We start from the raw sequence: 24,820 nt of genomic DNA, 5'->3' as shown, positions 1-24,820 counted from the left end.
ATAAGCTCAAATGTTTGTATTTACATTTTTTGAGTTGATTTTCATAAAATATGCTATTTAACTGCTACTGTTTAACAAGGACTGATTTAAATTGTGTTTGCACAACAAATGTTTTGATGCTTTTGTTCACGTGGGAGAATATTCCAATAAAGGTGCACTACACACTACTTTTGAATTCATTATTGGGCTTTGCGTATACAATGCAGTTAATCGCGATTAAATCGGAGAAATGGTGCGATTAACTTCGATTAAAATTTCTAATCGTTGCCCAGCCCTACTTTTAATAAATGCATAGTTTGCAATGATGATGGGTTTATTTCAAAGATGAACAGTCACATTGTAGTACAATTCAATATGGCTAAAAGAAGTAGGAAGAAACAAAGCTTACGTATTTCTTCCTGTGTTGAATTTGTACCATTAACCAATGTTTTTTGTAATGATGGAAGGAAATAATAAAGATGTGTAATACAGTGGCGCTAACTGTTTGTGGGTTGCTATTAAAGTAATATAAATAAAGCATTAATAGATACAATAATACATAATTTTGAGTTATAATTGACAGAAACATTGATTGGTGATAAAGAAGTACGAAATATATATATTTCATGCGTATTACATGTAATAAGTAACTAATGTTAGAAGTTACCAGGAAGGTGCAAAAGACTGCATTATTATTATTATAAAGGTTTTTTTGAAATAGGGACGGATACAAAAAAAACAGACATCTGAAACAGTTATCCAAAGTATGCATCATAGTGTTTGTAGCCAAAACTAATTTACAACACTTGTCCCCAACAACAAAAACAACAACAACAACACAGAGTCAACATCATGAAAACAGGAAAATAAAAGTAATAAGGCAAAAATGAGTCGATAATAATGATAATAGAAATAATACAGACAAAGTGCAAACTAGATAAAAGCCAATAATATTAATAACAACACAAAGTGCAGACTGGATAAAAAACATTAGTAAAAATTAGTAAAAACTAAACATGGGAACACGATTGCTGCTCAACTAGACATAATTTTGTTTGTTTTTTGAAAGTGACAAATTGCAGATATACTTTTCAAAGTGTCAGGTAAAGAGTTCCATTGTTGTGGTCCTTTTGTTGAAAAGGCAGTCTGGGCAAAAGATGTTCTAGGGCAGGGGTCACCAACGCGGTGGCCGCGGGCACCAGGTAGCCCCTAAGGACCAGAAGAGTAGCCCGCTGGCCTGTTCTAAAAATAGCTCAAATAGCAGCACTTACCAGTGAGCTGCCTCTATTTTTTAAAATTGTATTTTTTTTACTAGCAAGCTGGTGTCGCTTTGCTCGACATTTTTAATTCTAAGAGAGACAAAACTCAAATAGAATTTGAAAATCCAAGAAAATATTTTAAAGACTTGGTCTTCACTTGTTTGAATAAATTCATTTTTTTTTTATTTTGCTTCTCATAACTTTCAGAAAGACAATTTTAGAAAAAAAATACAACCTTAAAAATGATTTTAGGATTTTTAAACACATGTACCTTTTTACCTTTTAAATTCCTTCCTCTTCTTTCCTGATAATTTAAATCAATGTTCCAGTACTTTTTTTTTATTGTAAAGAAAATTAAATACATTTTAATTTAATTATTCATTTTAGCTTCTGTTTTTTCGACGAAGAATATTTGTGAAATATTTCTTCAAACTTATTGTGATTAAAATTCAAAAAAAATATTCTGGCAAATCTAGAAAATCTGTAGAATCAAATTTAAATCCTATTTCAAAGTCTTTTGAAATTTAGTTCAAAAATTTTGTTCTGGAAAATCTAGAAGAAATAATGTTAGAAATATAGCTTGGTCCAATTTGTTATATATTCTAACAAAGTGCGGATTGGATTTTAAGCTATTTAAAACATAATAATAATAATAATGGATTAGAATTATCATCAAAATTCTAAAATTAATCAGGAACATTTCCAAATTTGTTCCATTAATTCTTTTTTTAATTTTTTCAAAAAGTTTCGAATTAGCTATTTTTTCTTTTCCTTTTTTTCGGTAGAATTTTTAATTTTAAACAGTCGAAATTGATGATAAACTATGTTTCAAAATTACATTTTCATTTTTTCCCTGTTTTTTCCTCTTTTAAACCGTTCAATTAAGTATTTTTTTCATCATTTATTCTCTACAAAAAAAACCTTCCATAAAAGGAAAAAAAATGTACGACGGAATGACAGACAGAAATACCCATTTTTTATATATATATAGATTTATTTATTAAAGGTAAATTGAGCAAATTGGCTATTTCTGGCCATTTATTTAAGTGTGTATCAAACTGGTAGCCCTTCGCGTTAATCAGTACCCAAGAAGTAGCTCTTGGTTTCAAAAAGGTTGGTGACCCCTGTTCTACGGAATGGAATGACCTCATAAGTGTCAAGAATATGATTATTTTGAAAAATAAATGTTGTTTTGAAAAATGGTGTTATTTCCAAACTTAAAAGCTGTAAGGGAACGCCAGAAAGCCCGGCTAATGAAGGAAGTCAAATGAGTATTTGTCAGTGAGTTGTCATCTGGGTCATGTATTCAATAGATAATTGCCGATCCTCCATGCAAAGCCTCTTACCTTGGCCAGAGTTCCTCATATCTGCATCAAGTGCCTCCCCCTCTCTCCCAGGCTGATACATATTCTCGGGCCTCAATACGCTCCTCTTGAGTGTTTGATCAAAGCAACATGACCACTTCTCCGCCAACCCACATGGAGTCTAGAGCTTGCCGTATCATCATACCCCCGTTCCTTTTATAGACTCATAATGGACACAAATAGCTGGCAGACAGCAGTTGTGTCTGCAGGGGGACTGCCAACAATGTCAACAACACAGTGCTGGAAATATCTACTAAGGTCCAAATAACACGCACTAAACAGCAAGTGCAAACTCTAATATTGCATGTACTATCTGTGGCCGTACAATATAAATGAGGTTTTTGCATGTACTACCGGTATAATGTGCCCATGGAGAGACTTGTTTACCTCTACTGCAGGGTACACCAACGCGGTGCCCGCGAGCACGAGGTAGCCCGTAAGGACCAGATTGCCGATTGTATTGTACCATATGTCCCGGCAAGAAATCTGCGTTCAAAAGACTCCGGCTTATTAGTGATTCCTAGAGCCCAAAAAAGTCTGCGGGCTATAGAGCGTTTTCCGTTCGGGCTCCAGTATTCTGGAATGTCCTCCCGGTAACAGTTCGAGATGCTACCTCAGTAGAAGCATTTAAGTCTCACCTTAAAACTCATCTGTATACTCTAGCCTTTAAATAGACCTCCTTTTTAGACCAGTTGATCTGCCGCCTCTTTTCTTTCTCCTATGTCCCCCCCTCCCTTGTGGAGGGGGTCCGGTCCGATGACCATGGATGAAGTACTGGCTGTCCAGAGTCGAGACCCAGGATGGACCGCTCGTCGGGACCCAGGATGGACCGCTCGCCTGTATCGGTTGGGGACATCTCTACACTGCTGATCCGCCTCCGCTTGAGATGGTTTCCTGTGGACGGGACTCTCGCTGCTGTCTTGGATCCGCTTGAACTGAACTCTCGCGGCTGTGTTGGAGCCACTATGGATTGAACTTTCACAGTATCATGTTGGACCCGCTCGACATCCATTGCTTTCGGTCCCCAAGAGGGGGGGGGGGGGGGGTTGCCCACATCTGAGGTCCTCTCCAAGGTTTCTCATAGTCAGCATTGTCACTGGCGTCCCACTGGATGTGAATTCTCCCTGCCCACTGGGTGTGAGTTTTCCTTGCCCTTTTGTGGGTTCTTCCGAGGATGTTGTAGTCGTAATGATTTGTGCAGTCCTTTGAGACATTTGTGATTTGGGGCTATATAAATAAACATTGATTGATTGATTGAGATGAGTCGCCCACTGGTCTGTTCTAAAAATAGCAACACTTACCAGTGAGCTGCCTCTGTTTTTTTTATTTTATTTATTTACTAGCAAGCTGGTCTCTCTTTGCTCGACATTTTTAATTTCAAGAGAGACAAAACTCAAATAGAATTTGAAAATCCAAGACAATATTTTAAAGACTTGGTCTTCACTTGTTTAAATAAATTCATTTATTTTTTTACTTTGCTTCTTGTAAATTTCAGAAAGACAATTTCAGAGAGAAAATATAACCTTAAAAATAATTTTAGGATTTTTGAACCCATATACATTTTAACCTTTTAAATTCCTTCCTCTTCTTTCTTGACAATTTCAATCAATGTTCAAGTAAATATTTTTTTATTTTTATTGTAAAGAATAATAAAAATCCATTTTAATTTGATTCTTCATTTCAGCTTCTGTTTTTTCGATGAAGAATATTTGTGAAATATTTCTTCAAACTTATTATGATTAAAATTCCCCAAAATTATTTTGGCAAATCTAGAAAATCTTTAGAATCAAATTTAGATCTTATTTCAAAGTTTTTTGAATTTCTTTAAAAAAAATTATTCTGGAAAATCTAGAATAAATAATTATTTGTCTTTGTTAGACATATAGCTTGGTCCAATTCGTTATATATTCTAACAAAGTGCGGATTGTATTTTAACATATTTAAAAAATGTCATCAAAATTCTAAAAAATAATCTTAATCAGGAAAAATTACTAATGATGTTCCATAAATTCTTGTTTTAATTTTTTCAAAAAGATTCGAATTACCTAGTTTTTCTCTTCTTTTTTTCAGTTGAATTTTGAATTTTAAAGAGTCGAAATTGAACATGAACTATGTTTCAAAATTAAATTTCATTTTTTTCCCCTGTTTTTTCCTCTTTTATACTGTTGAATTAAGTGTTTTTTTCATCATTTATCCTCTACAAAAAACCTTCCGTAAAAGGAAAATAAATGTACGACTGAATGATACACAGAAATACCCATTTATATATATATATATATATATATATATATTAAAGGTAAATTGAGCAAATTGGCTATTTCTGGCAATTTATTTAAGTGTGTATCAAACTGGTAGCCCTTCGCATTAATCAGTACCCAAGAAGTAGCTCTTGGTTTCAAAAAGGTTGGTGACCCCTGGTCTACAGTCATGTTATTGTGTCGCTTTTTGATGCAGTACCGCCTGAAGGATCGAACGTCACAGGCATTCAATCTCTTGCAGTGATTTCTCCAGATTGTCTGAACCTTTTAATGATATTACGGACCGTAGATGGTGAAATACCTAAATCCCTTGCAACAGCTCGTTTAGAAATGTAGTTCTTAAACTGTTCGACAATTTTCTCACGCATTTGTTAACAAAAGTGGTGACCCTCGCCCCATCCTTGTTTGTGAAGGACTGAGCATTTCATGGAAGCTGCTTTTATACCCAATCATGGCACCCACCTGTTCCCAGTTAGCCTGTTCACATGTGGGATGTTCCAAATAAGTGTTTGATGAGCATTCCTCAACTTTCCCAGTCTTTTTTGCCACTTGTGCCAGCTTTTTTGAATCATGTTGCAGGCATCCAATTCCAATTAAGCTAATATTTGCAAAAAAAATAACGTTTTCCAAATCGAACGTTAAGTATCTTGTCTTTGCAGTCCACTCAATTGAATATACATTTTGAAAAGGGTTTGCAAATCTTTTTTTTTTTTATTTACGATTTAGTAGTGGTGTAACGGTACACAAACATTTCGGTTCGGTACGTACCTCGGTTCAGAGGTCACGGTTCGGAACATTTTCGGTACAGTAAGAAAACAACAAAATATACATTTTTAGGTTATTTATTAACCAAATGTGCAAAATCTTCCACCAAAAATAAATTTCTTAGTGGAATATTTGATGTGAAGTAATCAGAACCTTGGATAGGTCAATAATTTCATATTAACATTGATTTTGATTCAATATTATGTTTTGAGCAATGACAGTTTGAAAGAAAAAAAAACATCTTTGTTTTATTGGTCAACGTTGCAACTTTTTCTAAATTACATTCACCCTTTAACCTTTTTTATTTTACTTTTGTTTATGTTTTTGTTTATTTTATAAGTATTTTTAGAATGTAACGTGGGCCTTTAAAACATTAGCTGTGGGCCGCAAATGTCCTCCGGGGCACACTTTTAACACCCCTGCTATAGATAATAAAAAATCAAATCTGATACATTTATGGATAAAAATCAATGCCTGGCGACGCATGCGCGTTTATCATAACTCTCTCGCTCTCTCTGTCTCTGCCCCTCCCTCACCAATGTTGCTGCCTGTACAATTTGTTTTGTTTTTAACCCCTTCTTAACCCTGAACGTGCATTGAAAATACACACAACCCTAACTTAAAATGCCGGACATTTGAGGCATTTAAGAGACTCCACCCAGACAGCCCTGCAAAAGAGGACATATCCGGTGAAAAGAGGAGGTATGGTCAGTCTATCGTAGCCCGGTTGCTGCTAGCATGCCGTGTGTTGTGCCTCGGTGTGCATTGTTTACACAACGTGCGCTACACTTTTTAGTATGTCCGTGTGGAAACTCGTTCGGTACACCTCCGAACCGAACCGAAACCCCCGTACCGAAATAGTTCAATATAAATACACGTACCGTTACACTCACTGGTTTCTGGTTTTCTAATACATTTTCCCAAATTAAATAGTAAACGTCAATAAAAAAAATATATTTTAATCATTGTCATAAGTCATCCAGCAGCTTTAAAATTATAAAATTATATTGCTGTCTATTATTCTTATTTCTGACAGTCCATATGTGTTGACACAGACGTAGGTCAAATAATTCTCTGTCTAGCTCTTTTTCGACGAAAACCCCTCCTTTCTCACAGCCGTGAGCATGACTGTGTCAGTTTGCACGTACTTTTCTGACGTGCCAAATAGACCGGCAACACAGCGCCCGCAGAACAGTTTCAGCATTGATAAATCCTGTCACCTTATTTGCGTTTTCTCCTCCCGGTATTATGGCGGTTCTAATGATCAGCACATATTCTGCACATTTATTAAAGGCCTACTGAAATGAGATTTTCTTATTTAAACGGGGATAGCAGGTCCATCCTATGTGTCATACTTGATCATTTTGCGATATTGCCATATTTTTACTGAAAAGATTTAGTAGAGAATATCGACGATAAAGTTGGCAACTTTTGGTCGCTAATAAAAAAGCCTTGCCTGTACCGGAAGTAGCAGACGATGTGCGCGTGACGTCACGGGTTGTAGGGCTCCTCACATCCTCACATTGTTTATAATGTGAGCCTCCAGCAGCAAGAGCTATTCGGACCGAGAAAGCGACAATTTCCCCATTAATTTGAGCGAGGATGAAAGATTTCTGGATGAGGAAATTTAGAGTAAAGGACTAGAAAAAAATTGAAAAATAAAGTAAAAAAAAAAAGAAGGCGATGCAATGTTTTTAGACACATTTACTAGGATAATTCTGGGAAATCCCTTATCTTTCTATTGTGTTGCTAGTTTTTTAGTGAGTTAAATAGTACCTGATAGTTGGAGGGTGTGTCGACACCAGTCTCTGAGGGAAGTCACGGCAGCTGCATTGACGGCGCAAGCTCCGCTGATCTCTGCTGATCTCCGGTAAGAGGCGACTTTTTACCACAATTTTCTCACCGAAACCTGCCGGTTGACAAGTGGTCGGGAACCATGTTCGCTTGAGCGCTCTGATCCATAGTAAAGCTTCACCTTCGGGAATTTTAAACAAGGAAACACTGTGTGTTTGTGTGGCTAAAGGCTAAAGCTTGCCACCTCCATCTTTCTACTTTGACTTCTGCATTATTAATTGAACAAATTGCAAAAGATTCAGCAACACAGATGTCCAGAATATTATGTAATTGCGCAATGAAAAGGGACGACTTTTAGCCGTAAGTTGTGCTGGGCTAAAATGTCCCCTCCAACCAATAACGTCACAAACACGCGTCATCATTCCGCGACGTTTTCCACAGGAAACTGCGGGAAATTTAAAATTGTAATTTAGTAAACTAAACCGGCCGTATTGGCATGTGTTGCAATGTTAATATTTCATCATTGATATATAAACTATCAGACTGCGTGGTCGGTAGTAGTGGGTTTCAGTAGGCCTTTAAAACAGGCAAGCTAAATGGATTTTGCTGCTTATTTTGCTCACTTAGGGGACGCAGTCCTCCGCTCATGACCTTGGAACAGCTTGTTGCATGTGTTTTAGCACACGCAAACTCAAGAAGACATTGGTTGAGGAGCAACAGATTGGCAAACACAAAAACAAAAGTCAAATAAGAACCTTCATGGATAAAAATAGGAGCTTTGAGAAGTCAATTTCAGCAGTGCACAAATAATAAAGACTACAAAAAAGATCAACGGTGCCACACCGTGGTGAGGGGAAGTCCTGTTTTGGGGTTGTCTGGCAAACTTCCTGTCTTATTTTGAAAATTCTAATCCTCGTCTCGTTTCAGGCCACTTGCCTTTCCTCCTGTGTCACTGGTCTGATGGCTCTATTATTGTGCCCACCTGTGTCACCCTCCCTCGTGTGTATATCATCCTGTCTTGTTGAGTATATCGTCAAGTCACGTACCGCCAGCCTTTGTCCACCGCTTCGAAGCAAGTTAAGTATTACCTCGCTTTATATATTGATTTCTATGTTCCCTCTAAGAGAGTGATTTTCGTCTGCTTAAGTCTTTTTGGTCACGTTTTTTTTGTGTCAATTTCAAAGTGCTTTGCCTCCCTTTTTTTCCTCCTCTTTTAGCCCTTTAGTTTGCAGTCCTCTCTGTCAGGTTTGTCCCTGGCAGTTTGCCTATGTTTTAGTTTTTCCTCTGCGTCCATCTTTTATTTTGTCTTAATTTCCTGCTTGTCTCCCTGAGTGCTTTTTCCCCTCAGCTGTGGCTGATTGGCACCGGGCCACACCTGGTGTCAATCAGCCAGATGCTATTTAGACCTGCTTTGCCCTCCACTCGGGGCTGGATTATTGTCATTTCTACTTGTCGTTCAGACTGGTCGTGTCGATGTCAGTGTAGCGGTAGCGGTAAGCTATATTCGGTAGCCGTTTGTAGCTTACGGTCTTTCTGTGCCCTGCTTCCAGTTTGTTTGTTCCTAGTTCCAGTTGTTTGGATCCCTGTTCCCTGGTTCCAGTTTGTCCTCCCAGTTTCTGGTTTGTGTTTCTGCTTTATTTTTATATTTTTGGACATTAAATTATGTTTTCTTGTACAATGCCTGCCGCCTTCTCTGCATCGTCACCAACACTACCTGACTCTCTCAGCATTTTATAACATACTTTCTGTTTATAGCTTCTCGGCTCCTCTGCATGAGTGATTTACCTTTTTTGTAGATAATCATAGATTGTTGGGTTTTTTTGTTATTATATTCGTGTAGAACTTTGTTTGCTATTGCCTTTTTTCTCTCTATTGAGTGATTTTCCGTTTATTGCCTTACGCCCTATGCTACATATTAGTAATGGGTTGAGACGTCATGAAGCGTTTCGACACATTGCAAAACTGTATTGATACTGTGTCACTAAATACTGACATCTGCTGGACATTAAAAATCCCTACAGGCAACCTATGGACCGACTCAACTGACACTGATTTTATGACCTAGTACAGGGGTCAGCAACCCGCGGCTCTGGAGATGTGTGAAAATGGAAAAAGATGAAGAAAAAAATGTTTTGTTTTAATATATTTTCTGTAGGAGAACAAACATGACACAAGCCTTCCTAATTGTTCGAAATACCACTGTTTATATTATACATGCTTCACTGATGAGGGTATTTGGAAAGCACCGTTTTGTCCTACTAATGTCAGCGATCCTTGAACTCAGCGTAGTTTGTAACTTTTTCCGATGCTGCCACAGAAAAGTTTTTTAAAGTTTCATGCCACTCGTTCTTTGTCTCATTTTGTCCACCAAACGTTTTATGCTGTGCGTGAATGCACAAAACTGTGCTCCGTTAATTTCATTGATTTGCTGGAGTGCTAATCAGGCATATTTGGTCAAGACTGTAAGTTCTCTCACCCTCTGAGAAGCCTCAATTTTACTAATGGATTTTCAAATTCTATTTGAGTTTTGTCTCTCTTAGAGTTAAAAATGTCGAGCAAAGCGAGACCAGCTTGCTAGTAAATAAATACAATTTAAAAAAACAGATGCAGCTCACTGGTAAGTGCTGCTATTTGAGCTATTTTTAGAACAGGCCAGCGGGCTACTCATCTGGTCCTTACGGGCTACCTGGTGCCCGCGGGCACCACGTTGGTGACCCCTGCACTAATGTATCAAAGACTTTGCCACTTTGTTTTAATCACTCTGTCCAAGAGATATCAAAGAAAACTGTTTAAACAAAGTCTGAGTCAATTGTCTCTCTTCCGCACCGCAGTACTCATTCTCGCCAAGACCTAACAAACGGTGCCCTGGTCGGCTAAATCGACCTTTTTAACGATGTCTCAAGAGTTATCCGTACCTTTTGTCTGGTTTTAGAGCAATTATTTTGCTCCATTTATCGGATAAGAGCCGCTCAAAGTAAAGTGGAAGTTCAAGGTTTTTATGAGGTCACGAAGGGATCCTGGGGGATAGACGACGTCAGACGATTGTAAAGTGCTGGTGTTTTTCAAAAGGTGTGAATCTTAAGCTATTTTATTTTTGTCCACCAGCTCTTTTTATTGCATCATAAAAATATGTATTAAAGGCCTACTGAAATGAGATTTTGTTATTCAAACGGGGATAGCAGGTCCATTCTATGTGTCATACTTGATCATTTCGCAATATTGCCATATTTTTGCTGAAAGGATTTAGTAGAGAACATCGACGATAAAGTTCGCAACTTTTGGTCGCTAATAAAAAAAAAGCCTTGCCTTTACCGGAAGTAGCAGACGATGTGCGCGTGACGTCACTGGTTGTAGGGCTCCTCACATCCTCACATTGTTTATAATGTGAGCCTCCAGCATCAAGAGCTATTCGGACCAAGAAAGCGACAGTTTCCCCTTTAATTTGAGCGAGGATAAAAGATTTGTGGATGAGGATATTGATAGCGAAGGACTACAAAAAAAAAAAAGGTGATTGCTTTGGGAGCGATTCAGATGTTTTTAGACACATTTACTAGGATAATTCTGGGAAATCCCTTATCTTTCTATTGTGTTGCTAGTGTTTTAGTGGGTTAAATAGTACCTGATAGTCGGAGGGGTGTGCCCACGGGTGTGTTGACGCCAGTCTCTGAGGGAAGTCACGGCAGCCGCATGGATGACGCAAGCTCCGCTGATCTCCGGTAAGAGGCGACTTTTTACCACAAAAAAAATAAAAATAATATAGTTAAAAAAAATAAAAAAGAAGGCGATTCAGATGTTTTTAGACACATTTACTAGGATAATTCTGGGAAATCCCTTATCTTTCTATTGTGTTGCTAGTGTTTTAGTGAGTTAAATAGTACCTGATAGTCGGAGGGGTGTGTCCACGGGTGTGTTGACGCCAGTCTCTGAGGGAAGTCACGGCAGCTGCATGGACGACGCAAGCTCCGCTGATCTCCGGTAAGAGGCGACTTTTTACCACAAAAAAAATAAAAATAATATAGTTAAAAAAAATAAAAAAGAAGGAGATTCAGATGTTTTTAGACACAGTTACTAGGATAATTCTGGGAAATCCCTTATCTTTCTATTGTGTTGATAGTGTTTTAGTGGGTTAAATAGTACCTGATAGTCAGAAGGGTGTGCCCATGGGTGTGTTGACGCCAGTCTCTGAGGGAAGTCACGGCAGCTGCATGGACGGCGCAAGCTCCGCTGATCTCCGGTAAGAGGCGACTTTTTACCACAATTTTCTCACCGAAACCTGCCGGTTGACAAGTGGTCGGGAACCATGTTCGCTTGACCGCTCTGATCCATAGTAAAGCTTCACCTTCGGAAATTTTAAACAAGGAAACACCGTGTGTTTGTGTGGCTAAAGGCTAAAGCTTCCCACCTCCATCTTTCTACTTTGACTTCTCCATTATTAATTGAACAAATCTCAAAAGATTCAGCAGCACAGATGTCCAAAATACTGTGTAATTATGCGATTAAAAGAGACTACTTTTAGCCGCAAGTGGTGTTGGGCTAATATGTCCCCTCCAACCAATAACGTCACAAACACGCGTCATCATACGGATCATCATTCTGCGACGTTTTCAACAGGAAACTCCGCGGGAAATTTAAAATTGTAATTTAGTAAACTAAAAAGGCCGTATTGGCATGTGTTGCAATGTTAATATTTCATCATTGATATATAAACTATCAGACTTTTTGGTCGGTAGTAGTGGGTTTCAGTAAGCCTTTAAAGTTAAAGTACCAATGATTGTCACACACACACTAGCTGTGGTGAAATTTGTACTCTGCATTTGACCCATCCCCCCCTTTATCACCCCCTGGGAAGTGAGGGGAGCAGTGGGTAACAACGGTGCCACGCCCGGGAATTATTTATGGTGATTTAACCCCCAATTCCAACCCTTGATGCAGAGTGTCAAGCAGGGAGGCAATGGGTCCCATTTTTATGATCTTCGGTATGACTCGGCCGGGATTTTAACTCTCAACCTACCGATCTCAGGGCGGACACTCTAACCACGAGGCCACTGAGTAGGTTCAGCAAACAGACTAACCTAACTTGATGTTACTTTTAAATCGTGAGTGTATTGTTAGCACTTTTGCACACATAACTTTTTTAGTGTTGCTAAAGTTTGTGTCCCAGTCCTTGTTGTATGTGATATACAGGTGCAAAGTTGATGTGAAAAGTGGATGAAGTGCACATGAGCGCTTCTTGGAGATCCACTATCTCGAGGAAGCCATGCAGACACAAAAAAAACACAATGTTCCCAGTTGGACTTACTAAAATTAGCATTTGTTTAGTCGTGCATGATGTTGTTGTTGTTGTTGCCTCAAAAGTGAGTGAAACCTGTGTATGGGATGCTAATCTTTGAAGAACATTGCATTCTTCATTCCTGTCACAGCTCCTCATTTCTATTTCCACCTCTCCCCATCTTTCTGTCTATACCAGGAATGGGCAAGTATTTTGACTCGAGGGCCAAATTTAGAGGAAGAAAATATGTCTGGGGGCCGGCATATCTGATTTTTAGGAACACTAATTCAAAACCTCACAATGAAGTCCATCCATCCATCCATCATCTTCCGCTTATCCGAGGTCGGGTCGCGGGGGCAGCAGCCTAAGCAGGGAAGGCCAGACTTCCCTCTCCCCAGCCACTTCGTCTAGCTCTTCCCGGGGGATCCCGAGGCGTTCCCAGGCCAGCCGGGAGACATAGTCTTCCCAACGTGTCCTGGGTCTTCCCCGTGGCCTCCTACCGGTTGGACGTGCCCTAAACACCTCCCTAGGGAGGCGTTCGGGTGGCATCCTGACCAGATGCCCGAACCACCTCATCCGGCTCCTCTCGATGTGAAGGAGCAGCGGCTTTACTTTGAGTTCCTCCCGGATGGCAGAACTTCTCACCCTATCTCTAAGGGAGAGCCCCGCCACACGGCGGAGGAAACTCATTTCGGCCGCTTGTACCCGTGATCTTATCCTTTCGGTCATGACCCAAAGCTCATGACCATAGGTGAGGACGGGAACGTAGATCGACCGATAAATTGAGAGCTTTGCGTTCTAAGTTCTGGCTCAGCTCCTTCTTCACCACAACGGATCGATACAACGTCCGCATTACTGAAGACGCCGCACTGATCCGCCTGTCGATCTCACGATCCACTCTTCCCTCACTCGTGAACAAGACTCCTAGGTACTTGAACTCCTCCACTTGGGGCAGGGTCTCCTCCCCAACCCGGAGATGGCATTCCACCCTTTTCCGGGCGAGAACCATGGACTTGGAGGTGCTGATTCTCATTCCGGTCGCTTCACACTCGGCTGCAAACCGATCCAGTGAGAGCTGAAGATCCCGGCCAGATGAAGCCATCAGGACCACATCATCTGCAAAAAGCAGAGACCTAATCCCGCGGCCACTGAACCGGAACTACTCAAAACCTTGACTGCGCCTAGAAATTCTGTCCATAAAAGTTGACAGTATTAGACAATACAAACAAGACAAAACAAGTAGACAACAATGTCTAATTGAATGCTAAAAACGTTATGACAGACCGCCTTAAGAAAACGGAATGGAATTTTGTATCTTTTCTACTGAATGAGACACCAAGAATGTACATGAAAACAAAGTGTGTTTAAAATATTAACTATGAACGATAAAACACTGAATATTGACAACATATGAACGTCACACACCCTCTCCATCGTCATATTTTACAATCAAGCGAAACGCAACAAAAATGCAACAAACACAGCGAAATGAAAACGTGAAAAAAAAACGAAAAACCCCACATACAAACTGATATCACTAAGCTTTAGAACTTGGTTGTAAAAAAGTCTCTTTCCGCGTCTGTCCCTGACACCCGCATTTCCGGCTGGCCACTCTGAAAATACTCTGTGGAAACGCTCCCCACCCACATTGCTTGGTGCCTCGTCTAAGCTGCAGTGACTTAGATGACCATAGTAATTACAAACCCCGTTTCCATATGAGTTGGGAAATTGTGTTGGATGTAAATATAAACGGAATACAATGATTTGCAAATCCTTTTCTACCCATATTCAATTGAATATGCTACAAAGACAACATATTTGATGTTCAAACTGATAAACATTTTTTTTTTGCAAATAATCAACTTTAGAATTTGACGCCAGCAACACGTAACAAAGAACTTGGGAAAGGTGGCAATAAATACTGATAAAGTTGAGGAATGCTCATCAAACACTTATATGGAACATCCCACAGGTGTGCAGGCTAATTGGGAACAGGTGGGTGCCATGATTGGGTATAAAAGCAGCTTCCATGAAATGCTAAGGAATTCACAAACAAGGATGGGGCGAGGGTCACCAATTTGTAAGCAAATTGTCGAACAGTTTTAGAACAACATTTCTCAACAAGCTATTGCAAGAAATTTAGGGATTTCAACATCTACGGTCCGTAAAATCATCAAAAAGTTCAGAGAATCTGGAGAAATCACTGCATGCAAGCGATGACATTACGGACTTTTGATCCCTTGGGCGGTACTCCATCAAAAAACGACATCAGTGTGTAAAGGATATCACCACATGGGCTCAGGAACACTTCATAAAACCACTGTCAGTAACTACAGTTGGTCGTTACAGCTGTAAGTGCAAGTTAGAACTCTACTACGCAAAGCCAAGCCCATTTATCAACAGTATCCTGAGACGTCGCCGGCTTGGCTGGGCCCGAGCTCATCTAAGATGGACTGATGCAAAGTGGAAAAGTGTTCTGTGGTCTGACGAGTCCACATTTCACATTATATTTGGAAACAGAGGATGTGGTGTCCTCCAGAACAAAGTGGAAAATAATACTTCGGATTGTTATAGGTGCAAAGTTCTAAAGCCAGCATCTGTGATGGTATGGGGGTGTATTAGTGCCCAAGGCATGGGTAACTTACACATATGTGAAGGCACTATTAATGCTGAATGGTCCATACAGGTTTTGGAGCAGCATATGTTGCCATCCAAGCAACTTTATCATGGACGCCCCTGCTTATTTCAGCAAGACAAGTGCTACAACAGCGTGGCTTCGTAAAAAAAGAGCACGGGTACTTTCCCGGCCCGCCTACAGTCCAGACCAAAATGGATACATGGATGATACAGCAGAGGATTGGGAGAATGTCATGTGGTCAGATGAAACCAAGAGAGAACTTTTTGGTATAAACTCAACTCGTCGTGTTTGGAGGAAGAAGAATACTGAGTTGCATCCCAAGAACACTAAACCTACTGTGAAGCATGGGGGTGGAAACATCATGCTTTGGGGCTGTTTTTCTGCTAAGGTGACAAGACGATTGATCCGTGTTAAGGAAAGAATGAATGGGGCCATGTATCGTGGGATTTTGAGCCAAAACCTCCTTCCATCAGTGAGAGTTTTGAATGGTTGACCAACTTCTTATTTTCCACCATATTTTACAAATAAATTCTTTAAAATTCCTACAATGTGAATTCCTGGATTTTTTTTTCACATTCTGTCTCTCACAGTTGAAGTGTACCTATGATGAAAATTACAGACCTCCGTCATCATTTTAAGTGGGAGAACTTGCACAATCGGTGACTGACTAAATACTTTTTTGCCCCACTGTAAAAACATTAAAAGTACATTTGATTATTTACATTAGGTTATTTATAATCCGAGGAGATGGGATGTGAATGGAGGAGGGTATTAGTAAAGGGTTGAAGTTGCCTGGAGGTGTTGTTTTAGAGCGGTTTTGAAGGAACATTTAAGATGCATGTGTAACACACGCGTTACTAAATATTTACATTTAGCCTGCAGGCAGCTTATGTTGAACGAGGGGATTTACTGGAGCCGAGGCCCACTGGAAGACACCAGCAAGGCTATTTTTATTCATGTGAAAGTAGAAAAACCTTTGTTGGCAAAACATCTTTCATTCGTTAAGATTTTGCGACTCATTTGTGGGAATGTTTGTGGCATTTATTAGAAGTAATCCAATTACTTTTGGGGTATAGTCACTTGGAACTATAACTAACTGTGTGTATGCTATCTTTGGTGGGAATTCTGTCCTTTTCTGAGACCAGATTTGTTAGTTCTATTGAGGACTCAGATAGAAATTGTCAATTACCATGAATTGATTAACGTGGACCCCGACTTAAACAAGTTGAAAAACTTATTCGGGTGTTACCATTTAGTGGTCAATTGTACGGAATATGTACTGTACTGTGCAATCTACTAATAAAAGTATCAATCAATCAATCAAATTACACAGTAGTCAGAAGGGACAGAAATCGACGTGGAGGAGGGGTTTGTACGTATGTAAGGTCTGATATCTGTTTTAATGTAAGGGATGATTTGAAGCAAAGTGATATAGAGGCAGTGTGGCTCGATATCATTTTCCCCGAAACCAAACCACTGTTAATTGGCTCCGTGTACAGACCCCCAACTCAAAACTCATTTTATGAACAGCTAAACGAGGGATCAGCTGATTTATGCAATTCGTAAGAGATACTGATCGGTGATTTGAACACCAACATCCTGAAAAAAGATACTCCTATATACAAATCCTTCAGGAATTACTGTAAGCTACATAGCCTGAAACAGCTGATCACTCAATTCAAACGGGTGTGCCCTGCTGCTCAAACCGTCATTGATTGGATTTTGATATCAGACCGGACCAAGATCTCAAGAAGAACTGTAATCGGGTGCGGAATTAGTGATCACTTCATTATTTTCTGCACAGAAATCTGTATCAGATTGTCACAACACAATAAGATTCAGATTGATGAAAAAGTACACCAGAAGAGCTCTAACAGCAGCTCTGGAGAGACTGGACTGGTCAAATGTACTAAATTGCTCATTGGTTGAAAAAGCATGGGCATGCTTCAAATCCAACTTCCTGCATGTATCTGAGCAGCTAGTACCCATGAAAGCTTCCAGGGTAAAATCCAGAACAGAACCCTGGATCAATGCAGACATGATAGAAGCCATGAAACTTAGAAATGACAAACACGCTAAGTTCACTAAAAACAGGACTGAACAGCTCATTAAAGAATACAAAAAGCTAAGAAACGAAGTAACTAATGTGATCAGGAAAGCCAAATCCAGTTACTTCAACGAAAAAAATAGCAGAAAATAAAAATAACCCGCAAAAACTCTGGAAGACGCTGAGACAATTGGGCCGCAGCAGTCTCAAAACAACAACCACCGACCTCAACTTGAAAATAAACGGATCACTCATCCCAAACTGGATGTGGCGAATTGCTTTAACAGATCTTACTCAAACATCGCTTCCACGTTGGGAAGCAAATTGCCCTCACACTCAGGTCTCTGCGGTGAACAGTACATCCAAGACTTTTACAAAACCAAAGGGGTACGCAAGGACGACTTCACGTTTGTCAAAGTTAAAACTGATGATGTGTTAAAGAAACTCAGCTCGCTGCAGCCAAACAGAGCCACAGGACATGATAATATTCCCACCAGATTTTTCAAAGACGTAGCTGTCACGATTGCTCCAATGGTTGCTCATATCACCAACTTGTCTGTCAATCAGTGTCATGACCCACAAGAATTCCAGCTAGCGAGAATATCACCTCTGTATAAAAAGGAAACAAATTATACCCCGGCAGCTACCGCCCTGTCAATCCTTTCCTCCATCTCAAAGGTTATACATAGAGAGGTTAATATATGAGCAAATAGATGATCTATCAAATTGCGAGCTCCTATTCGAATTTCAAACAAGATTCAGAAATTTCTAGGCGCAGTCAAGGCGTTGAGGGGTTCCGGTTTGGTGGCCGCGGGATTAGGTCTCTGCTTTTTGCAGATGATGGCTTTATCTGGCCGGGATCTTCAGCTCTCACTCCCAGTGGGCACCCGTCCTTTGTTCAACGTCGAGGTGACGTTGAAATTACGTTGCGACGTCACTCAACCGTATCCCGACCAAATCACAACCAACTGACCCCACCACACCATATGTGGCAAATCAATCAATCAATCAATGTTTATTTACATAGCCCCAAATCACACATGTCTCAAAAGGACTGCACAAATCATTACGACTACAATATCCTCGGAAGAACCCACAAAAGGGCAAGGAAAACTCACACCCAGTGGGCAGGGAGAATTCACATCCAGTGGGACGCCAGTGACAATGCTGACTATGAGAAACCTTGGAGAGGACCTCAGATGTGGGCAACCCCCCCCCTCTAGGGGACCGAAAGCAATGGATGTCGAGCGGGTCTAACATGATACTGTGAAAGTTCAATCCATAGTGGATCCAACACAGCCGCGAGAGTTCAATTCAAGCAGATCCAAGACAGCAGCGAGAGTCCCGTCCACAGGAAACCATCTCAAGCGGATCAGCAGCGTAGAGATGTCCCCAACCGATACAGTCGAGCGGTCCATCCTGGGTCCCGACGAGCGGTCCATCCTGGGTCTCGACTCTGGACAGCCAGTACTTCATCCATGGTCATCGGACCGGACCCCCTCCACAAGGGAGGGGGGGACATAGGAGAAAGAAAAGAAGCGGCAGATCAACTTGTCTAAAAAGGAGGTCTATTTAAAGGCTAGAGTATACAGATGAGTTTTAAGGTGAGACTTAAATGCTTCTTCTGAGGTAGCATCTCAAACTGTTACCGGGAGGGCATTCCAGAGTACTGGAGCCCGAACGGAAAACGCTCTGGTTTGTTTTCATCATTGGGGGACATCGTCGATTCAACGTCGTTTCAACGTGTACGATTCAACTTGCCAAACATTCTGCCCGCGCATCGGCCATTTGGGACGGTTTTCAACGAAACCGCCGCTTGATGGCAGCGTGCTGAAGCACACACACCACCTAGCGCATGGGTGCCCATTACGTCGATCGCGAGCTACCAGTCGACCGCGGGGGGTGTGTCAGTCGATCTCCAGTCAGGCTTTTAAAAAAAATAGACGTAAAAATTAGTGATCATCAATCTTCACCAAGACGTCACTTAAATGACATTCACGGTACCGGAGGGTCTTGTGAGATGACGCTGGCTTCTGCAAGATAATTATTATTAAAATATGACCGAGAGGAAGGCGAGAAACACTTGGAATCAGACAGTAATGATGATAACGCCCACATTTTCAAATGGAGGAGAAAAAAAGTTGTCCTTTCTGTACAATACCACATGAAAGTGGTTGGTTTTTGGCATCTAATTCATCCAGCTTCCATACACTTTACAAGAAAAACATTGGCGGCAAATTCCGTAGCTTGCTTGATTGACATTCACGGCCCCCGAGGGTCTTGTGAGATGACGCTGGCTGCTGCCAGTTCATTATTATGAAAAAATGACAGAGAGGAAGGCGAGAAACACTTTTTATTTCAACAGACTCTCGCGCCGTACCTTCCGTCAAAACTCCAAAGGCCGACTGCACATTTCCTATCTTCACAATAAAAGCCCTGCTTCATGCTGCCTGCGCTAACAAAATACAGAGTCTCGGAAAACTGGCGTGCACAAGCGATCCCTCAGAAAGCTGGCGTGCACATCACTTGTGCACGCCAGCTTTCCGAGACTCTTATTTTGTTAGCGCAGGCAGCATGAAGCAGGGCTTTTATTGTGAAGATAGGAAATGTGCAGTCGGCCTTTAGAGTTTTGACGGAAGGGACGGCGCGAAAGTCTGTTGAATTAAAATCAATGCAAGTCATCAGAATCAGGTAATACACCAACTTATATTCTTGTCTTTGTGAAAGAAAGACATCTATATGTGTTACACATGCTTGTATTATCATTAAACACATTTAACTTGTTAACAAAAATGTCTCTTTCATAAATAAATAAATATAAATGATATATATAAATGAGGTAGATCCCCTCGAGTTGGTCAATTGAAAAGTAGCTCGCCTGCAGAAAAAGTGTGGGCACCCCTGGTATAAGGGGTGGACGAGATTAAACGTGAAGGGAGGGTATATGGTTTTTCTTCCTGAGCAAACTTTTTTTTTTTTCTCCCCAAGCAGAAAACTAACAATTTTTTTCCCCCCACCTGCCCAAAAGCAAGCAATTGTTTTTCCAGGCTAACACAAAACAAACATTTTTTTGGGGGGTTGCTGTACCCATTGTCTTTTACAGCCGCGCCAGTCACTGCATAATTTACTTCCTTTTGATTTCAATCTTCAAAACACCCGTCTGGATGGCAGTTTGGTTTTTCTGGCTCAGTTTAATGTTTATTTAAAATGTTGCCAGTTTATTTTAAGTACAGGTATATTTTAATTCGTTTGACTGCAAGGCTTTTGTTGTCACAAAAGGCAAGTCCACGGGTCGCCCATAAAAGGATCTCGCTGCTGTGTTGGATCCGCTTTGGACTGGACTCTCGCGACTGTGTTGGATCCATTATGGATTGAACTTTCACAGTATCATGTTAGACCCGCTCGACATCCATTGCTTTCCTCCTCTCCAAGGTTCTCATAGGCATCATTGTCACTGACGTCCCACTGGGTGTGAGTTTTCCTTGCCCTTATGTGGGCCTACCGAGGATGTCGTAGTGGTTTGTGCAGCCCTTTGAGACACTAGTGATTTAGGGCTATATAAGTAAACATTGATTGATTGTTTGATTGATGTACATAGTATATATACCCCCGACCCTCATTTTTTATATACCGTATTTCCTTGAATTGCTGCAAGGCATATAGTATGAGCCTGCCTTGAATTACCAACTCGCTTCCCAAAATAATTAGCGCATGCTTAGTATTACCGCCTGGTCAAACCCGTGACGTCATGAGTGACACTTTCCCTGTCATCATTTTCAAAATGGAGGAGGCTGATTTCAATACCGGTAATTTAAAATCGCATAAAGGGAAGAAGATTAAGAGCTATTCAGTAGGATTTAAGGTCAAAGCTTACATCACACTCAAATTTTTACTGCATGCCTTTGGTAAGTGCCGGAGTGAGAAGAGGTTTTAAAATAACTCGCGCATGCTTACTTTTACCGCGTGCCTTTGGTAAGCGCAGGAGTGAGAAGAGGTTTTAAATTAATTAGCGCCCCGGCGGCAATTCAAGGAAATACGGTATGTTGCTTTTCAAATCACCTGACATGTGTACTGTGTATATGTACATAATTTATCAATTTTTTACACAATTTTTTCATATACATGTCACAGGCTATATATCTTTTATTATTGAATGTATCATATGTGCCCTGCGATGAGGTGGCAACTTGTCCAGGGTGTACCCCGCCTTCCGTCCAATTGTAGCTGAGATAGGCCCCAGCGCCCCCCGCGACCCCGAAGGGAATAAGCAGCAGAAAATGGATGGATGGATGGATGGATGTATCAAATGTGATGAATATTGAATGGTCCACAATGGAAACAAGCCTTTTGGCTTTTTGTGCCATCCATTTGCCTTTTTAAAGCATTACTTGGAGTTAATAATTGAAGATGGTAATAAACTTCTCAATCAATCAATCAATCAATCAATCAATCAATCAAAGGTTACTGTGGTCAAAAATACTAGATCCATTCATTTTGTACCGCTTGTCCCAAGTATTAAATATACTTGGTAAATAAAACCTCTGGCTTGTTTTTAATGAATACTTAGGCCATATTTTAAGGTTGGTCATTGTGGTGGTACTTGCTCAAAAAACTTTAATCAGTCCAACAAAATAAGACACAATAATACAATTCCAATTACAAAACCAAAATAGGCCCAGCAACATTCAGAATAGCAATAAAATTAGTAATTGAGAGGACACTCTAAGACAGGGGTCACCAACGCGGTGCCAGCGGGCACCAGGTTGCCCGCTGGCCTGTTCTAAAAATAGCTCAAATAGCAGCACTTACCAGTGAGCTGCCTGTATTTTTTTAATTTTGTTTATTTACTAGCAAGCTGGTCTCGCTTTGCTCAACATTTTTAATTCTCAGAGAGACAAAACTCAAATAGAATTTGAAAATTCAAGAAAATATTTTAAAGACTTGGTCTTCACTTGTTTAAATAAATTCTTTTATTTTTTTACTTTGCTTCTTATAACTTTCAGAAAGACATTTTTAGAGAAAAAAATACAAGCTTGAAAAAGATTTTAGGATTTTTAAACACATGTACCTTTTTACCTTTTAAATTTCTTCCTCTTCTTTCCTGACAATTTAAATCAATGTTCAAGTAAATATATTTTTTATATTGTAAAGAACAACAAATACATTTTAATTTAATTCTTCATTTTAGCTTCTGTTTTTTCGATGAAGAATATTTGTGAAATATTTCTTCAAACTTCTGACGGAAATTCAAAAAAATTATCCTGGCAAATCTAGAAAATCTGTAGAATCAAATTTAAATTTTATTTCAAAGTCTTTTGAATTTATTTAAAAATTTATGTTCTGGAAAATCTAGAATAAATATAGATTTGTCTTTGTTAGAAATATAGCTTGGTGCAGTTTGTTATATATTCTAAAAAAAAAAATGCAGAGTGAATTTTAACCTATTTAAAACATGTCATCAAAATTCTAAAATTAATCTTAATCAGGAAAAATTACTAATGATTTCCATATATTATTTAATTTTTTCAAAAAGATTCGAATTAGCTAGTTTTTCTCTTTTTTTCGGTTGAATTTTGAATTTTAAAGAGTTGAAATTGAAGATAAAATATGTTTAAAAATTCATTTTCATTTTTGTCCTCTTTTAAACTGTTCAATTAAGTGTTTTTCTTTTAAACTGTTCAATTAAGTGTTTTTTCATCATTTATTCTCTACAAAAACCCTCCCGTAGAAGGAAAAAAAAATGTACGACAGACAGAAATACCCATTTTTATACAGGTAAATTTTATAGGTAAATTGAGCAAATTGGCTATTTCTGGCAATTTATTTAAGTGTGTATCAAACTGGTAGCCCTCCGCATTAATCAGTACCCAAGAAGTAGCTCTTGGTTTCAAAAAGGTTGGTGACCCCTGCTCTAACATAACACAAAACAATACATTATTATGCTAGATCCACTCGACGTCCATTGCACCGGTCGCCCAGTGGGGGGAGGGGGGGTTGAGTTTTTCCTTGCCCTGATGTGGGATCTGAGCTGAGGATGTAGTTGTGGCTAGTGCAGCCCTTTGGGGCTATATAAGTACACATTGATTGATTGATTGAAAATTAGTCAAACAAAAATGAACAATATCAACAACAGTATCGATGTTAATAGGAATTACAACATAGCAGTGATTACAAATCCCTCATCTCCATTATCATCATAGCCATTTATAAAAAATAAATTAAAAACAGTAAGAAAATTTAATAATAGTGTCACTATGGCTTAGGGAAAATTGGACAAAATATTCCAGTGTGTACTTTGTGAGCATATTCAACAATACCATGATAATAATTATAACCTTGACCATTTTAGTCACAATAGAAATCTTCATATGTTACATCCCTGATGTCACCACTGCAGCCAAAGCTAACGTTAGCAGTAAAAAAATGTCAGCAATTTAGCAAGCTATAGCATTAATTCTTCCCCAAACTAAACTGGAGGAGAACAACACGCGTACGAGACAGCATTCAGTAGCCCATGAAAAGCTGTCAGTCCTTGCACAAAATGACTTGACCTTCCCGAAGAAGAAATAGGAGGACTGATGTCAGCATAGCTGCTTGTCCTCTGTAGCCTACTAGAAGTGATTGATTGATGTTATTTTATCATCACTTATATTTTGAAATGATGAACAATATTTTGATGTTCTACTGTAACTAACAGCACTGTGATTGATGGGTCGGTTTTATTTATCGTATATTCTCACAAGCAGAGATAAAACAAAAAGTTCAACAATCAATACTTTTGTGTTTCTCAGGAAAGTCTTTTTTTAAAGTGCTGACTTCAGCATTTTATCAGCAGAGTTAGCTGGATTTTTCCAAGACTAAAAATAAAAAATAATAATTTATTTTTTCTTTTATCAATCTTTTGGTCCATCACAATAATGTAATGTATTTTAAAAAAATCTAAATCCTCAAATTCAGGGTTTTTCATCAACATTTTTAGATGAGACAAAAAACAGATTAATTCAATTGGAATTAACTATAGTTCATGAAAAGTTAATATCTTCTTTTTTGGAAATTGCTTGACAGGACTAGTTATGTTTACCAAGTGTTTTAATTATGTTCGATAAAAGCCCTGTGTGAGGGATGTCTTGTCTAGGGTTTTTTTGTCATGTGAATTGCATGTTTTATTTTGAAAAAGCAACTCCTCTTGTTTCAGATCACTTGCCCTTCCTCTTGTGTCATCAGTCTGACCTGATTGTTTCCACCTGTTTCCCATCACCCTCATGTGTCATATAAGCCCATGCCTCCCCTTGTTCTGTGCCAGATTGTCTCGAGTTTTCGTGCCTGTCTCGCTTCCAGGTCTATATCCATGCCTTGCCTCGTCACACGCTTATTTTCCTGGATCCTGAATTCCCAAGCTGCTATTTCGAGTTTGACTTTTTCTCCTTCTCAGTAGAGTGAATTTTGT

General features: G+C 39.5%; 1 protein-coding gene across 4 annotated transcripts in view; it reads right to left on the bottom strand.

The window, feature by feature from the left end:
* The window catches only part of mlip (muscular LMNA-interacting protein), a 135,416-nt gene extending 132,691 nt beyond the window's left edge, over positions 1 to 2,725 (bottom strand). For all 4 annotated transcript variants that reach the window (XM_061910331.1, XM_061910328.1, XM_061910330.1 and 1 more), the window contains exon 1: positions 2,585 to 2,725. The gene's annotated coding sequence lies outside the window, so the exon portion shown is untranslated. The remainder of the gene's footprint in view (positions 1 to 2,584) is intronic.
* Positions 2,726 to 24,820: the final 22,095 nt, after the last annotated feature.

This window comes from Nerophis ophidion, linkage group LG09 (assembly GCF_033978795.1).
Source record: "Nerophis ophidion isolate RoL-2023_Sa linkage group LG09, RoL_Noph_v1.0, whole genome shotgun sequence".
In the NCBI taxonomy this organism is placed as follows: Eukaryota; Metazoa; Chordata; class Actinopteri; order Syngnathiformes; family Syngnathidae; genus Nerophis; species Nerophis ophidion.
This window is presented reverse-complemented; position numbering and strand designations above follow the sequence as displayed.